The sequence below is a fragment of the Carassius carassius genome, chromosome 47 (genome assembly GCF_963082965.1).
Source record: "Carassius carassius chromosome 47, fCarCar2.1, whole genome shotgun sequence".
Lineage (NCBI taxonomy): Eukaryota > Metazoa > Chordata > Actinopteri > Cypriniformes > Cyprinidae > Carassius > Carassius carassius.
The window spans coordinates 7,520,970-7,540,582 of NC_081801.1; positions in this window are offsets into that span (position 1 = coordinate 7,520,970).

Below are 19,613 nucleotides of genomic sequence, written 5' to 3' on the forward strand. Positions count from 1 at the left end.
TTCTTGGAATGTGGGCCTTTTTCTTTGCGTCGAATCTGCCCCGTGCTTTGAGCTGTTGTTCGCATACCCTGGCTTTCACCACAGGATTTCCACCATGAGAAGTAGGAGGGCAAAGTCTATGCAGGGGTAACTCCAGCTCCCGTCCCAGCATCAGTTTTGCTGGCGACACCCCAGTGGTGGCATGCTGAGCTGCTCTGTAGTGTAGAAGAGTCTGAGACAAGGCCTCATTGAAAGAGCAGCCTTGTGCTAAGTAGGCTCTCAGACCATTTTTTTGTGACTGATTGAATCTTTCTACGCCCCCATTCGACTGTGGGTGACAGTAAGCTGTTCGAATGTGTTTGATGCCTATGCTTTTGATGTAGCTGGTAAACTCCGCGGACACTAGTTGGGGGCCATTGTCTGTCGTCAAGGTCCTTGGCAAACCCCAGCGGGCAAAAAGCGACTGCAGAAAGTCAATGATGGAACTGGATGTGACCGAGCCCACAGATGTAACCTCCGGCCACTTCGAATGTAGATCATAAACTACTACAAGGAAACGCAAATGATGAGGCACGTCATGGAGTTCCCCACAGATGTCCAGCTGAATGTGGTCCCAGGGTCGAGTTGGCCAAGGCAAAGACCCTAGTGGCGGCGGACCTGGTGAGCCTGTTTTTCCGCTTACAAGACATGGAGCACAATCCCGAACAAGCTGTTCAATGTCTTTGTCCAACCCAGGCCACCATACTAGATCCCTACAGCGCTGCTTTAGTTTGACTATGCCGAGATGGCCCTCATGAGCCATGGTCAGCACTCTTCCTCTGAGTCTAGCAGGAATAATGGCGCAGTGTCCACGAGCCAAGTATGTGTCATTCCAGCATGACAATTCGTGTTTCACTCTGGCATATGGCTGGATATCTGTTGCCATTTGAGTTGGCCAGCCATTCAGGACATACTCACGGACCGCAGATAGTGTGGAATCAGCAGCAGACTCCGCTGTGAGTTCCTCCAAGGACACAAAGGCTGTCAGGGGTGCATGCACTAAATGAATAAGATCCCCGTCCTCAGCCACCTGACAGAATGCAATGGTCGATGACACAGAACGAAACAGCAAATCGGCCACCACATTATCTCTGCCTGTGGTGGATTGTATTGTAAAGTCATAATGCTGGAGGCGGCCAGTCCAACGGTACATGCGCAGTGGTTTGTGACCGGACCCCGAAGGAGACATAAGTGCATAAGTACACTGAGGGCTTGGTGATCAATCCGAAGGGTAAATTTTCACCCATAAAGGTAGGCATGCCAGCGCTCGCAGGCCCATACACAAGCCAGAGCCTCCCTCTCTCCAGTGGAGTACTTTTGTTCGGTCAGGCTGAATGCACGAGAAGCAAAAGCCACTGGCTGTTCGATGCCATTCTGGAGTTGTGAAAGAACAGCGCCAGCAGCAGTAGCTGAAGCATCACAAGTGACCAATGTGGGGCAGTCAAGACTGAAATGTGCCAAGACAGGTGGGCTTGTCAACAGCTCCTTAAGCGTGCGCACAGCATCAGAACAGGATGAAGACCAGGTCCATGGAGCATCCTTTTTGAGCAGTTGGCGGAGAGGGTATGTAATTGTGGAGTACTGAGGTAGAAAACGCATATAGTATGTTGTCATCCCTAGAAACTATGCAACCTGTGCTACGGATGAAGGCTCCGGCACCTGATGTATAACCTCAATATTGGAGTGCAATGGCGACAGGCCCTCGGCTGAAACGTGAAAACCAACAAAGTCAACCTCTGGTACTGCAAATAAGCATTTCTCCATGTTAAGTGTCAAATTGTGTTGACTGAGTGCAGCAAAAACAGCCCTTAAGCGCTGTTCATGAATCACTGCATTTGGGGCATGGACAATGACGTCATCAAGGTAGACTGCAGTGCCAGGGACACCAGCCAGTATAGTGGACATGATTTTTTGAAAACAACTTGGGGCCGAGCTGAGTCCAAAACGCATCCTTGTGTAACGAAATACGCTAGAGTGCGTAACGAATGCAGTAAGATTTCTGCTGTCTGTGTGGAGGGGAACCTGGAGATAGCCTTGACGGAGGTCGAGTTTGGAAAAAATTGTCGAGCCATGAAAGTGTGTAGTCAGCTCTTCGATTGATGGCAGAGGGTAGCGATCTGGGATTACTGCTTTGTTTACGGACCTTAAATCCACACAAACTCTTAGTCCACCAGATTTTTTCTTAGCTACTGTCAGATTAGACACCCATGGGGAGGCATCGACAGGTTCGATGATGCCCTCTGCTTGCAGTTTCACAAGTTCTGCTGTGTCTTCCTCACGCAATGCCAGCGGAATGCGGCGAAGTGGCTGAAGGACTGGTTTAACTGTAGGATCCAAAAGAGGCTGATGAGTGAACGCAGCTAGGCAGCCAAGGCCTTCAAACAATGTTGGCCATTCATGTTGCCAGGGACAGCTGACAGTCAGAACTTGAGCCCCCTTATTGTCCAGCAGAGAAAAGCCCAGACTAATAAACAGGTCCAATCCAAGGATATTTTTGCCATGGTGTGTAATGTGAAAAGGGAAGTCGGGCAGGACCTTGTTGCCATACTGGACAGGCGCATGTACAAGGCCGATAACATCAATTGCAGAACTTCCATATCCAAACAGATTCAGAGAAGGCAGCTGAAGAGGCAAGTGTGTCAGGAAACGTTCATAAGTAGCCATATTGAGTAGTGAGACTTTAAACCCTGTGTCCAGTAGCAGTGAAATACAGGAATCTGCTATAGTAACAACGCATGTAGAAAACCCTGCTGAATTGGTATTTATTGAATGAATAATGGCAGGTGTTGTATTGTTAACATGTGGGTTTTGTTGAGTAGGAGCTTGAACTGGGGCAGACCGACAACATTTTGCAAAGTGGTTCAGTTTTTGACAGCATCGGCATGTTTGTCTCCATGCAGGGCAGTCAGGGGCACGTGATGGGTGGCTAGTGGACCCACAATTTCCACATCGCCGATTAACTTGAGGACGTGCATATTTTATGTCTGCACTTGAACATACATCTGCCTCTACCCTGTAAACTTGTGTGCATTCTCTTTATCATGTCCCCACTGCTTACACTTGATTCGTGTGATCCATTTAATTTAGCAGCACACTGTGCAGCAGACTCAATTTGAGAGGCCAGAATTACAGCTTTCTCTAAAGTGAGATTATCATCTTCCAATAACAGCCGCTCCCGAACGAGTGTATTGGTTGTTTTTTCAATCAACTGATCTCGTATCATCTCATCTGATAAAGCACCAAAACAGCACGGTTTTGCCAGTCCTCTCAAGTCAGCGACATATTGAGCAATCGACTCAGCAGCGCGCTGTCTGTGCTGCCGGAACTGCAGCCGTTTTAACAGGACACTCTGTTTTTTTTTTCAAAGTGTCGATCTAACAGTGTAATCGCAGCGGTGTAATCGTCCGCATCTTCGAGTGTGCGAAATACAAGCTGTCCTTCGGCACCAAGACAGTGGAGGAGTATGGCCATTTTCCGCTTCGTCGGGAAGTCATCGAGGCCCATTGCTAACAGGTATGTTTCAAACTACATTTTCCACTGCTCCCATGGGACCGTAGGTTCACCAGGATGGGGCAAAAAGTGGCTAGGAGAAGATAGCGACAGCGCAGGGAATTCTTCAGCCATCCTCATCGCCAATTGTTATGTCTGTAAAGAGGACTCGTACTTAAACTTATTTTACTTTTTATTGAACTGTGCGAAAACATTCTAGCGTCAACGTCACTGTCTGTTCCTAATTCTTAAAGTGACCAGCGCTCTTTATATCTTATCAATGTAACAAACACATACCTTTAATTAAACACCAGATTATAAGTCTAACTAAGCATGCAACACAAATCAGTAATGTGGATTTGGAACAGTGTGAGGATAAATAATTATTCAGAATGTTCATTTTTGGGTGAATTATTCATTTATATTAAACAATTTGATTTCATCTTATTAGATCTGAAAGTGCGAGTATTGCCACGACTGATAGTCAGTAAACCAGGAGTAATTCAAGGACAATCTAAGGACTTATGTACTGTTCACCAGAGATGTTTAGAAACTGATATTATCACAGAGCCTTAAATGACAGTAACTCTCATATCACCATGACTGGGCTACCTAAGAGATCAGGCACAGAAGAAACAAGAGACCAGGACTGGTGAAACCTCGAAAACAGGTTATACCTTTAAAGGCTGCAAAGTTTGTAATTGCCGATGGCTACATTTCAGAGCACCCTGGAAGTTCTTACATATTCTTTTTGATGGATCTCTGTGTTAATAGAGCTCAGAGCTGTATAATGATTCACCCCAGCAAGCTGCTTTAGTGCTTTCCCCATGTTTATAATTATGCCTTATATGAGAGAATTTTTTCATCTTGACCCTCAAAAGCAATATATATATATATATATATATATATATATATATATATATATATATATATATATATATATATATATATATATATATATATATAAATGTGCAGTGCTTTCCTTAAGGAAACCGTTGGCATAACCCAAATGTTCTTAAACTTTTTTTTGCATACCAAGTTGGAAATCATTTCTCTTCATCATGGAAAATTCAAGTAATGTTGTACAAGCTTTAACATTGGTGTGAGAATAAAAATTCTTGTAAGAAAACAGGTTTTAAAAAGCCATTTAAGAACACAAGTGCCAATCCATTTCATCAAAACATCAAAGTTTCTCTAATAATATACAGAACTAGAAGAAAGGTAGATGAGTGGTATAAAAGAGGTATAGAAAATGTAAATGAGGGGGAAAGAAAAAGGCATGAATTATGGAAAAATGAGGAGTGGCAGGCCGTGTGTAATGATACAAAATAACGGCTCATCAATCACTTTTTAAGATTGTAAGTGTTCTCTATATAAACAAGTACATGTAGCTTTTTGACCTTTGAATGATTTGCACAATACATGGTCATTGCCTGTGTTGAACAATACTCATTTTGTAAACTCTCACTAAAAGCAATAAGATCACACATGTGAAATTGGTCTATTTCCAATAAATGCTCAAAGGTTTTATCTTATAGTAAACACTTGACAAACATTCAGCATTTGAGATTCCAGATAAAGCAAAAAAAAACTTTAATATTTTGTTATATTTGTACATGATATTATTGATGACATGTTTAAGCATGATATATAGTATAGTACTTAGATTGACTGACAGTCAAAAAAGCATTTTAGCATAAATTATTACTGATTCTGTGATAAAATAATAATAATAAATATATTGTAATCGAAAGCTGATTTACTTTTTCCCTACATATACTGCTCTACAATGAATTCACTATCATCAGTACATTAACAAGATTTAAATATATTTTCTTACATCACACATCTCGATTATCTCAGAAGTCTCCTCTGAAAGGAAGCACAGAAGGCCAAGTAAGGCAGCTTTTCTTCTGTTCCAATTTGTGTCCTACATACAATTATAAACAAGACTGAGTGACTCCAACATATATATATTAGAACATTTATATTAGTGCAAACTGATCAAATTGAGTTCATTTCTATTCATACCTCCTTATCAAGGCACTGTATAACTGCTAAGGCTCAAGCTCCTGCTTGATGTTACAGCTGCTTTGTACAGCTCTAAAAGACACCAAGGCATCTAGTCCATCCAAGAATGACTGCAGACGATCAGTGGTGACTACTCTATTGAACTCTGTGCTTCTCTGAAACAGACACAAGACAGGAGGAAAAATGGAGCCAAAGAGACTAGTAGTGGGTAGCATGTACAGATTAAAAATAATCACATATGTAAATCACATGCCATCTTATAACGTAAATGATTAAAGAGGTCATATATAGAGGACTCATGACACAATACAATCAAGAATGTTTTAAAAATAAGCAAGCTCACAATTACCTTATTGTAAAATGAACGTCCTTCACACAGCTTCTTGAAAACTTTGTAGGGTGACAACTTGAGGTGACAATAACTTTGAAGAGGAAGAGCTGTAACGGAGTGAAAAAGCAGTAGCATATCAGTAGAAGCAATACGAAATAAGCATATGACATTGTGTTATACAAAAATTAGTAGACAAACAGCTGTCAGAAACGTTCAAAAGTAACTAAAATATAAGCATTGAAAACCGAAGTGAAATATTAAGCTATTTTAGCATTTGAGGCTCTAGTAAACTTAGTGAGGGAAAACCCTGTGTCCTTATATTGCCCCAGTCAAGTGCGTCTTTATCTGTGTACACCCGGTCAAGACAGCCGCTGCCTGGATTTGAACATTTGTCAATTTTTGAATTATAGTACAAATGCGTGGTGTGGCCAAAAAGCAGAGAAAGACACTTTTTGTAAGCTTAATGTATCACGACCAGGGGTGCTGCACAAGATCCCGGGCCCATATATATATATATATATATATATTCCAGACTTTTCAAGGGAACCCTCTCTTCCTTTGGGGCCCTGGTAATCAGTACTGGTTTTACCCCCAGTCCGACGCCCCTGATCATGACACTTTAATTCCACAAACAGACGTGCAGCAAAATCCAGGCGACGGCAGGCTTGACCGGGTGTTCACAGACGGCGGCTCAACTGACCGCGGTCACTCGAAGAGCACGGTCAATGCAATAAATAATAATACCTGCAGACTTCAGGCTGAAGACCAACTAAAATATAAGCACTGTGAGCCAAAGTGATATAAATATTTTAGCGTTTGAGGCTCTGGAAAACAGTGAATTAATGAGGGAAAAACTTGTGGTGTCGTATTACATTCGCGAAGCACAGTCAAATTGGCTAACATGCAATAAATCACAACATTAATCATTTACCATTACAAATAAAAAAACAAAACCTCACCTTCCTCGCATTCTTTGTGTTTCTCGACACGAATTCGTGTAAGGTTTCCAGGCAGCTGCATTAACTCAAAATGGCAATGGCTTCTCTCTGTATTTCGCGGTCTCCATGTAGTGCCCCTCCCCCAACATATAACTTACAGACACAAGTTAAATGAACTTTTACAAGCCAGACAAAACTCAGAAGAAGTCAAGACAACACATTACTTTACGTTTAATTTTCAATAACGTATATGTCATGATCCTGGTATTCTTCTCTTACTCTCTTCCTCCCTCTTCTGGTCACACTCTTTATTACTTTCTTCCACGCACACACATCCTCATTCATTATCCCATTCATCCCCAGCTGTTTCTCATCATCTCATCTCTACACTCTGCCTACACCTGTTTCCCACCTTCTCTGATTAGACTCTCTATTTCTAGGCTTTCCTTTCCTTTGTTCTTTGTCAGATTATTACCGGATGTTACGGACCTGTTGGTTTGGGTCCTCTCTCCTTATCTGTGACGGAATAATCTGACCATTAATGGACCCAGCAAAGGAGAGTCCAGTTCAATCCGCTTTCGAACTTCAGGGAGCTATGCTGGGCCGTCATGAGGAGGAGCTGGTCGCCGCTCGCAATGCCATGGATTCTCTTCTGGAGTCAACAACCCGCCGTGTTATTCTGGTGAGCCCAAGGAGTGTCGAGCATTTCTGACCCAGTGCGAGGTTGTCTTTTCATTACAGTCTTCCACGTATGCCAGTGACCGCTCCCGCATCGCCTTCGTCATCTCCCTGCTGTCTGGCCGTGCGTGAGAGTGGGTAACAGCTGTATGGAATTCAGAGGCCGACTGTCTCACTCGTTATACCTTCTTCAAAGAGGAGATGCTGCGGGTCTTTGATCACTCTGTGTTCGGAGCGGAGGCTTCCCGGCTTCTGTCTACGCTCTTTTCTCCACTTCTGAACTCCCTGCTACGCCGTCTCCCATCGCAGAGTCCGAGCCCATGCAGTTGGGAGGACTACGAATCTCCGCGGCCGAGCGTCAACGCCGCATCATGGCTCGCCTCTGCTTGTACTGCGGGTCTGCATCTCATCTAGTCTCCACCTGCCCGGTAAAAGCCTCTTCCTCCCCATCGACCTTATGACTGCTGTATCGACCTTCTGCCGGGTACAGACTTTACTCTCTCTCTGCTCCCGAGCGCGGGGCTCTAGAGAAGTATCTATCTGATTCGCTTAACGCAGGTACCATCGTTTCTTCCTCCTCCCCTGCCGGTGCGGGTTTTTTTTTTTGTTAAGAAGAAGGATGGTTCATTACGCCCCTGTATAGATTATCGAGGGTTGAATGACATCACGGTCAAGAACCGTTATCCCTTGCTGCTCATGTCATCCGCCTTCGAAATCCTACGGGGGGGCCAAGATCTTTTCGAAACTAGATCTTCGTAATGCTTACCATCTTGTCCGCATAAAGGAGGGGGACGAGTGGAGGACGGCGTTTAACACACCCCTTGGGGCACTTCAAATATCGCGTTCTTCCTTTCGGTTTGGTCAACGCTCCTGCCGTGTTCCAGGCATTAATTAATGATGTTCTCAGAGACATGTTGAACATTTTCGTTTTTGTCTATCTTGATGATATTTTAATTTTCTCTCCCTCTCTCCAAGTACATACTCAGCACGTTTGTCAGGTTCTCCAACATCTTCTCGAAAATCGACTGTTTGTCAAAGCCGAGAAGTGTATTTTCCATGCCCAATCCGTCTCCTTTTTTTGGGTTTGTAATTTCTGCAGAGGGTATTAGCATGGATCTCTCCAAGGTCTATGTGGTCACCGAATGGCCAGTTCCTGATTCGCGCGTCGCGTTTCAACGTTTTCTTGGGCTTTGCGAATTTTTACCGTCGGTTTATCCGTAACTTTAGCCTGATCGTCGCCCCTCTTTCAGCTCTCACCTCTGCCAAAGTCCGCTTTTTTTGGACTAGGGAGGCCCAAGCAGCTTTCGATCGTCTCAAATCCCTTTTTACTTCCGCGCCTATCTTAAGAACTCCTGACATTTCCAGACAATTCATTGTAGAGGTAGATGCATCAGAGGTGGGCGTGGGAGCCATCCTCTCCCAACGCTCATCTTCTGATGAGAAGCTTCACCCCTGTGCTTATTTTTCACATCGCCTTACTCCCGCCGAACGCAATTATGATGTCTGTAATCGCGAATTATTGGCGATCCGTCTAGCCCTCGGAGAGTGGCATCACTGGCTTGAGGTGACGCCATAGGGATAGGCAACTCCTGTCCTGTCCTGCAGGACAGTGGCCCTCCAGGACCGGAGTTGCCTATCCCTGTTTTACAGTGTTGCATTAATTGTTGTAACTACACAGTCATTACTTTAATTCTAGTTTTAGATTCACAGTTAAACTTAATGCTTGGGGCTTTATTACTTTCTTTAATCTTTATTTGATTGGAAACTTACTGTAGAGGAAACCAGGCATTTACTTGAACAGATTTTGTCATTTCTCTTTAAACAGTAGTTAATTTTATCCTTCAGAGAGTAAAAGGAAATGTATTTTTAGTGAGCTCCTACCATTGATGAAACAATACAAGTATGAAAGTTTGAGCTGTAAATAATCTGCATTCTGTTTGCTGTAAACAACATCACTTGTACCAGATAGGATCTGTCTCTCGCCATCTGCCTACCCATCTCTCCTCATTTCATCTTACCTCACTTCACCTCTTTCTCCCCTCCCTGCTCCTTTCTCTTCAAAGTTTCTTTAAAGACTATGGGTAGTGTGAGTACATAAAGAAAGTTTTAGAACATAGACTGAATGTCATACTTGATGGGTACAGCCTAACTTCTCCTGCCTTCTCCTGTTGGAACTAACAATTTTCATAAAAAAAAGAAAAAAAACTGTAGTAGATTTATGTCCAGTATTAGTATAAAGAGGTGGAGCAGATTGGAACAACAGCTTGACTCTTCCATTCTGTCATACATCACAAGAAAACAGTTGGATGTAGATGCAATTGCTCCCATTTCCCCCATCATGATACCAGTCATTTGAAAGAGCAGGTACATTCCACAGCATGATAAGTGGCACATCACCATTTGAGCACAGATTCAGTGCATAGCATGACACAGTGTACCAGTGTACTGAATGTCAGTAATTACTGTAATGGCTCATGGCAGCATGCTGTTATTTTTTCACACAGGGAGCCATGTGAGTGAAGTTTGCACTTTCACACATCGGCACAGAATAATGAGGAAAAACTGCACATTAGGATGCTTTGAGCACACCTGATTTTCCCTGTCGGCTCAGGGGTCAGGAGTCAAGCAATGTAAAGATTTAATCAGAAATTCAATTAGCATGCAGCGGACTGATGTGACTTGGAAAAAAGAAAAAGCAGCTGTGAATGAATATGGGTGCAAGGTGAAACATAAAGGTGGCTGTGCTTATCTTTGAGATAAACAAGGTTATTCAATTCTGAAATAATACATCAAAATACATCCAGAGCTGAGTAAAGGTATAGGCAAAAGGCCATTTATGCAGTTATACTATTGTACAATGTGCAGGTGAAATTTCAGACTGCATTCATTTCTTTAACACTAATTTCTGCATAAATGTCCAACTATCGAAGGCTTGTGAAAGGTGTCAGTTAAAAAGATATTAGATGTAGGTTTTGTATACAGCGTCTCAAGACCTAATGAGCTAACTACGGTTTAAAAAGATATCTCATTTCCTCTCTGAATAAGTCAATGGCTGAAATCAAAAATAGGCTTTGAACCCCTACCATTTGCACTGAAAGCCAGAATCTTATCACTGGAATGACACAATGGTGTTAGGTTGATATTTCATTTCATTTTATTGTATTCCATTTTATTGTTTTATTTTATTTTATTTTTTAAATTGGACTTATACTTTTAATATCTGAACGGAGTTATGTCATATCTTTATGATTCGTGGTTCATTCATCAGAATGAAAGGTGATCTCTATTTAAATTCTCTGTAGCCTATATGATTATATTGTTATAAAAAGTATTAATTGTTCATCTAATTAAGCAGTTTAATGACATTGTGAGAGAGATTATTGCTATACAGTAGTTACACAAACAAGAATTACATTAGAAACATAAATGGGTTAAATCATGTTTAAATTTACTAATGCCAATAGATTTGAGTGTTAGGTAGGTTAAGGGGTGGTTTTGGACTTTAGCAAAAGTCATTAGCTTAGTTTTATATATAAAAAACATCTAACTTGGAGATGTGTATTAGGGTGGGGCCGATAGACTATATGCCATCTGACAGACATCACGGTGTTGAGCCAGCATCACGATCCTGACCCCATGACCCACACCATCTGCAGGCAGCCCAATTTTCTCATCCCAAAGATTCATCCTTTTACCTGAATGGTTAAGTTAAGCCCTAGTGGTGTTTTCCATCAAGCCAATCATCTCAATAACCAGCTCTGGCACGAGTACAACACACACACACTTCCCTTCACGTTATGTTTCATTGTCTTGTCAGTTACAATCAGTTTCCACGACATGCCGCATGTTTAAAGGGCCTGCTAGTCTTGATCAAAGTGACATATGAAACACGGCAGCCCTATGTTTTTTGTTTTTTTTGGGGGGGGGGGGGGTGTTAAAACGTGATCTAGCTTTCGAAAACCTTTGCACTGTGCATTATCCATGCATCTCACCTGCCTATTACACACACTTTCTGAACAGAGTGCCCTTGTCCGCTCTAGTTGCTTTTCACATTTCACAGTAAATTACAGCATGTTGCACTTTTAAATGTGTGAACAAGTCCTAGAACATCTCTGAAAGCCTGAAATGGGAACCCATAGATTGTTTATGTCATCTGGGTGTCTCATGCATACAAAAGCAATGGTTGTGGGGGGACAATTCTATCGCATATCTACTTCATTATTCATTCTCGTTCATTTTTTCATCCTCATTCATTTTGCTTACTGATATGAAGAGAAAAAAATAAAAATAAAAGACATAAATCTCACACCTCTGAGGTTATTTTTATCACTGAAGTCAATGGTCCACATAATCTCATATTACTATAAAACAACAGCCTGGAGCATTACACTCGCATACGATATGCAGAGCTTATGATTTACAGTGTAATAAGACCCAGACTAAACCTAAAGAATAAAAAGGGGCCATCGGCATCCACAAAAATTATTATAAAATATATATTCCCACGAGGGCTTATAATAATAACCAAGCCACCTCGCTATGTGTGAAATGAAAGTAAGAAAAGCTGACCACAGCAGTGTCTGTTTTTAATCTGCTCCTAATGATCCAAATGCCAAGTATCGGCCCTCTTTTACCTTTTATAAGCCTCATTAGCTTATCAGGAACCTTTTATTTCATAAAAGTGCTGTACTTTTGTCTCGATCGTACGAATCAGCATTCACAAGTTCACACTTGCATATAATTAGCTGAAGTATTGTAATGCATATTTGGCGTGCTGTCCGGGGAAGGGCTCCAAGCTCAGGAATGGCCCGAACCTAGAGTACCCCCCTCTAAGTGAGGAGATGGGGTGGAGGGGGGATGCTAATAAACCGTCAATGGATAAGCCAGCTGTATTTATACCATAGTGTTGATTAACTTGTGTGTTCCACCTGTGCTAATTAGGTTAAGTATCTGACTCACTCCTCCCAAACCTTGTTAATAAAACATAATTTCACGAGTTTACACTTACATATAATTAGCTGAAGTATTGTAATGCATATTTGGCGTGCTGTCTGGGGAAGGGCTCCGAGCGCAGGAATGTGCCGAGCCTAGAGAGTGATATTTGGGAAGTCAGCTAGTTGGCAGGCCATAAGAGCCTACGTACTCTGGTGGGAAAGACTTATGTGTTGGAAGGGTATGCCCTACCAGCTGCTAGTATTGGAATATGTGGTTTGGGGCGCCCGGTCGGGAGGGCTCGAGCCGATGCCCAACGGGAGCAGCTCACAACGTTGGAACTGGAGAGCCCTACTGGCCGATGGGGGAGGAGCAATGTGATTGAATAGCCCGACCTGGAGGGCCCGAGCCTCGACTGGAATAGGTCACGGTGTTGGCATACAGGCCCTACTAGCTGATGATCCCCTTATAATCAGTGGGCAAAGGGCAGCTGACTGACCGAGAGGCCCCATGGAGCCTCCGACTGGAGATCAAGACTCAGGACGATGGACGTGTGGGTCCTCTCGGTTGAGCAGATAAACAGGCTTTGGGCTGCCAACAAAGAGGACTCTTGCGACATCCGACTGGAGATCAATACTCACGGCATCAGATGGATAAGACCTGCTTGTGGGCGGCAAGTAAAGAAACCCAACCGTGAGTACTCTCGCCGACATCTGACAGGAGATCAATACTCACTGGATCAGATGGGTAAGCCTCGCTGGACGGGGAGCGGGAAAAAGAAAACCCCACTGCGTGGCTATTAGCTGCGAGAGCTTGGACAGCGTTTGGCAGGAGGTTGAGACTCTTGGTGTCGGACGGCTGAGCCTCGCCAACCGTCAAACAGGAAGGTAAAGTTAGGTGGCCGGAAGACTCTCGCCGACATCCAATGGGAGCTCAATACTTACGGCATTGCACGGGTAATTCTCACCGACTGGAGTGCCAAGCCAAGGAGGAATATTCTTAAAGCCGGCTGGTTGCGCCGATGGGACCAGAGGAGTGCTGGATGGGTCTTCGGATGAGGAGTTTTGGCTTTGAGAAATGTTGGTAGATGAGCAAACCAAGATGCTGATAAACGATCAATGGATAGAAGTAAGTCAGCTGTATTTATAGCATAGTGTTTTTTTAACTTGAGTGCGTTCCTCCTATGCTCATTAGGCTAAGTATCTGACGCGCTCCTCCCAAACCTTGTTAATAAAATATAATTTATTGTCAAAACCTCTCGACCCCAATAAGAATCAGTTGGCAGAATACAAACCAAATTCCAAAAAAGTTGGGACACTGTACAAATTGTGAGTAAAAAAGGAATGGAAGAATTTACAAATCTCATAAACTTATATTTCATTCACAATAGAATATAGATAACATAAATGTTGAAAGTGAGACATTTTGAAATGTCATGCCAAATATTGGCTTATTTTGGATTGCATGAGAGCTACACATTATTTTGTTTTTGTTTTGTTTTTTCTGTCACAGTTGCAGCATGAATCAGAGGTAAAATTTCCATTGGAAATGGTGGGCTTACCACTCTGGTTTGACGATAGATTGTTGCAGGTGGACGAGTGAGACAGTATCCTGCATTGCATTCTGGGAGGTGATAGCAGGAAAAACAGCATCAGTCTGGCTGACCTGGGTGCCATCATAGCATGTAAATAGGTGTTTTTGAGGATGCCCATGGAAGTCAAGCAGCTTTTTGGAAAACAAAAAACAAAACATGGCTATGCTGATATTTCAATAAAATATTACTTTTTTATTTTTTTTTTTTTTTTTTACATTTGGCAAAATGAAAATTATATATTTTATACCCAAAAATGAAAAGTATATATTTTAGTATTTTTCCCATACCATGGAAGTCAATGGCTAGCATCAACTGAGCAAGTGTGCTATGTCTGAAAAGGCATACTCATGGAACCTGATATGTGATTTAAACATGAAAATGTATTAATTGCACTATGGTAAAAGTGTTTTAAGATCATAATAGTATTGTGCAAGTAGCTGTGTGGAAATAAATCATTTAATAATGAATTTTCTGCCATTGTAATCATCATCTGTGTGAATTTTTTTTATGATAGGTACATTTAAGTTTAGCAAAAATGTAAGCAGAGCTATGTTGTTTTAATGAGCGTTTTTTTTTTTTTTTTTTTCTGATTTAGTAGCACAGTGTGCTTATGCATAGCAATGTACCTATGCTATAGCTACACAAGCCCTCTAGTATCTTTTGTTCATTGTAGTGTGAAGTGTATAATTCGAGTTTCATGCCATTGGGCAGAGGTTCTTTGGGGAAATGAATGATTTTTTTTTTCAAAGTAATCATGCTAATGGTTTCCAAGTCCACAGCAGAGTCGGTGCGACCTCTGGCATGGCTTCATGCTTTTAGACACGACAGGCTGACGAGCACTGCCTAGATTAACATTTCATTTTCATGGTGCCAATCAACTCAGGTAAACAGACCCACTCGCTGTTCAAACCTCAGGCAGATTTTATCTCACCAGAGTGTGATACATTGGAAGTATACTAAGGGTAGCAAATAGTCAAAATGGAGCCCACCTCTGACCGCCTTCCACTGTACAGACCCCATCATTTCCCTTTTAGGATTTAAAATGAAAGGTGTGGGTTGTAAGGCAGAAGCCAGAGATTCTGCAAATAAATAAATAGCTATTTTTTTAGAAGCAGCTGATAAGGTCGCCCAGTGAAGATGTCACTTTAGGTCAAGGTTCAGCTGATTAACATCAGTGCCTACTGCTGGTACATTCCGGATTTGCACAATTATGCATTTCAGAATGCATATTGCAAATTAACAAATTATATCCATGTATTCTGATGAAATCCATTTTTCCATGCAACATAATTTATAGCAATACTATATTAAAGTAGATATTTTCTAAATTTCTCCAGGTATTTTTCACATTTGGCTCAAACAGTCATGGGTTCGATTCCCAGTAAAAACAAGAACTTTTAAATTGCAAATGTGTACCTTGAATGCAATGTAAGTTTCTTTGGATAAAAGTGTCTACCATGTGTAAATATAAGTATTAAAAACCTTTAAGCAGAATCAGGCCAGTGTGGAGCGGTATTGGGCAAGTTTTGAATTCATTTTTAATTTGTTTCCACCGTCCCAAGCTGACATTTCACTAAATGCATTCATTTTAGATGCTTTTGGCAAAGCTCTTTGCAACCTTCACTCTTGTTGTTCATCCAAACATCAACCATACACGTAAGAACGAAAGCAAATATGATGGTGCAGTCATTTTCCCTGATGACTTCTAACTGCAAAGCTCATTGTTTGTTTGATTCTTAGCTTCACTCCTCAGAGGGATCGAATGGTTTAAATCCCTTTTTACACTTTCAGGGACATCTATCTGAAATTGAATTGAAGCGTTTAAAGTTGTGATTTGAATTGTATATAGAAGGATCAGACATTGAGCACATTCTTGTCTATTCGAGTTAGACAGAAACATTTAATGAAAGTCCTGTCCTCATCCTGTGGATTGTGCTCAGTAGAGCAGTGGAAAGACAGGATTGTCAGAAACATGACAGCAGTGCGAGTATTTTGCCAAGTGAGACATTCACAAAGCCTGTGTGTGTGCTGATAATTAATGTATAGTCTGAAGATTTAGCATACAGTTATGATACATAAATACAATAAGTACTGCATAGTCTTGTGCATTTGCATGATATGTATCTGCAAGCATATGTGTGCTGATCTAAGAAAGAAAAAAAACATGAAAAATGCAAATGCATTCAACTGGATCTAGCATTATTACACAATATCTGGAGGGCACCAGCTGTGCTTTTTCATGTGAAACCTCAGGGCAACTGTCAAGCCTATGAATACAATCATTATCTGATAGTAATTGCATAAATAGATTAATGATAAAGAAAAACAAGCATGGTTCAACATGATTATTTTGCATGCTACTAAATAAACAATGGAAAAGTTGTTTTGCTTGAAGTAATTAGCATAAACTCTCCATTGCCACGGGCAGTTGTGTTGGTTTATCACTTCTGTTCTGCTCTCATATTTGTAAACAGTTCCTGACTCAGCATGGAACACATTTGTTTTAATGCACACATGCTCATCATATGTTTCCCCAAAAATCCAGTTTTGGTTTTGGTTTACTCACTGTCAAATTGTTCCAAACACATTTAACTTTTGTCCATGGACCACTAAGAAGCCTAAATAAATAAATACCTCACCATTTACTTTCATTATATGAAAAAAGAGCAGAGTGAGCATTCTGCAAAGCATCTTCTAATGCATACCATTGGAGAAAGAAAGTCATACATGTTAGGAACAGTTTGAGAGTAAACAAATAAGAACATTTTAATTTTAAGTGAACTATACCTTTAATAGGGGGGGGGGGGGGTATCTATCCTCTTAATGTCTAACAGCTCATGCAATTTTGTCTCATTCTCATCAGTGAGAGGTTGAACACATCTTTGGTGGAATTACAATGATATTTAGATTGATAGTCCATAGCGGCATCATCAGGATAAGTCAGGGATTCATTTTCTTCACTACTAAGGAGTCACTTGAATTTGAACCATCCCAAATGACTTATTAAACTGCCTGCCTCTCTCGCTTCTCTTTGTTTTTATCACGCTCTCGCACTCTCTTAAAATTCATGCCTTGTTTGCTTAGCTGCACTCACAACAACAATGCATCAATCACTGGCAGTTACATAAAACATAATCATATAATCTCCTGGATGGGTTCCTGAGTAGCAGTTACATTGGGATGTTCAAATCTAACCCAAACATTCCAATTCTGGGATATAGAATAAACTATACCTAAATTAAATCTCTTTTATTACTAATTATCCAGTACATTTAATTCTAAATAGAAAATTCTGCTCAACAGTTCTCATCTACTCAGATATCCAATAGAGAAACACAAACTGTAGCACAGAAAATCGATTACCGAGAATCAGCAGTGAAAAGGATAGCAGCTCACAGCTGTCTAAAATGCTAAAGGGTCGAGCTGAGAAGTGAACGGTGTAGTTAGCCAAAACATTGACAGTAATGGAATAAAAAAAAAATTAAAAAAAGGAACAGAGGAAAGAGGAGTGGAGACTTCTGGCGGTTTTCCAAGTCCATTTGCAGAGTGTCAGCAAGATCAGAATTAAATATTCACAGATATATTCACGGGAAGGGGGCAGAAACATTATTGATTTTTCTCTTCATGGAAGTTTGTGGGAATTGATGTTTGCACCTACACTGAACTACACCAAAGCTGTAATCCCTTTCATAAAAAGCAACTGACATTTCAGGAAAAGCATAAAAAGCCATGCATGCATAATTTTAGTTTTAATAACTTCCATGCATATGCCAAAAAAGCAAAATGTCACTGTTATAATTGAACTTAGAATATACATAACTCTACTCTGGTGTTCATTTCAAATGGTGTTCAAACTTTCTGTTTTCCCTCAGGTTTATTTTAATTTATTTTGAATGCCAGAATTTGTATATGTTCTCAGACGTGTATGTCGCACTGTTTGGAGATTCTTGGTCCTGGTATTTTTTCCTTTTATTTATTTATTTATTTATTATTAAGTGCTTCCTCACACTCTAATACATGTCTCTAATAAATAATAAAAGCTTTCTGTACGGTCAGAAACAATCATTCCAATGTGCATGGAGCCTGGTCCAAGTACCATATGTCCATGTGTGCACTAAATTATTATGTCAGGAATCCATCATAATAATTCCTTTCAGGAAGACAGGTTTTTATGCCTGCAATATTGAATGAAGTGGAAGTCCTGCATTCATTGTTAAGTTTATGACCTTTGCAAGTGCTGGGTTATGATCAGACATTGAAAATGAAATAAAAATCCTTCAGGTCAATATGCACTTAGAAACAGAAAATATAAATATAACGTTATTAGGCAAAATGCATTTAAAAAATGCAGCAAAACACATTATTATAAATTATAACAACCTAAGGTCACCTGTATGTAAGAAATATGTAATGTGCCTGCATTTTATTTCCTTAACTTACAGACTCCTGCACAGTCTCACTAAAACCATCTCATTGTTATGAAAGCTAATACAAGAGTTTGGGTTGAGGAACATTTATGCAAGATTGCCATCTAGTGTTCATAGAAGGAAATAGACGGCAGCAACCGGACAAGATGTACTTAATAAAGATTCTAATGAAGCTTATTACCAAAGTCTCATTTGCATTTAGCAGTTTAGTGTTTAACACTCCTAAATATAGAAAAGCAAAGATGTATCATTCATCAGCTTTGACTAAGCCACTGCGGATAAAGGTACCTGCTATTCAAACAGGCAATGAAGTGTTAAAAATGCTTTAGATCTATGGGATTATCCCATCATTCATTAGGATTACAGACCAGTACGAGGGTAAATTGCTTGCAATTCCAAAGACCAGCTGAGTAAAGAAACGCATATAATGAGATTTAGGTTTCCTGTTCCTCTGGGGCTTAGTTCTGTCTTTTCTATTATCATCCATTATGTTTGAATCTCTAGTGGAACTATCTAAGAGGAGCACTCTTGTAAAATGATGATCTCCTTTGTTAATTGACTTTACAGATTGACTATGAAATGGGGTCACATAACACTTGGGGCTTGTTTCACTTGACAGCAGTATAGTGTCCCTTATGTAACAAGATCATTGTCAAGGTCTAACTCATCAAGGTAACGTTTTACACTGAGACCAGTGTTGTTTTATCATTGAGATACTAGGATAGTTTTTATTAATATTTTGAATTAGTTTTTATTTTTATTTAATTTAATTTTAGGTAAAGTTTAAGTAAAGTTGTTGCGTGTTTATAACTAGTTCATATTGTCCATAAGAAACTTCTCCCATCTGCAAATCTTGGATCAAAATATTTTGTATTTTTTGTATTAATTTATGTCCATACTTAGATATTTAGATATTTATATTTAGATTAAACTGTACTGTAATTACTAATATATATATATATATATATATATATATATATATATATATATATATATATATATATATATATATATATATATATATATATATATATATATATATATGCTTTTATTGCATTTGTTTATATTATTGCTTAGAGCATACGGCGCTAGTAACGGCAAACAAATTGTGAGTAGGCTAAATGTAAATTTTACGTAAAATATACAGCAAATATATACAGTTATTACAGCTGCTT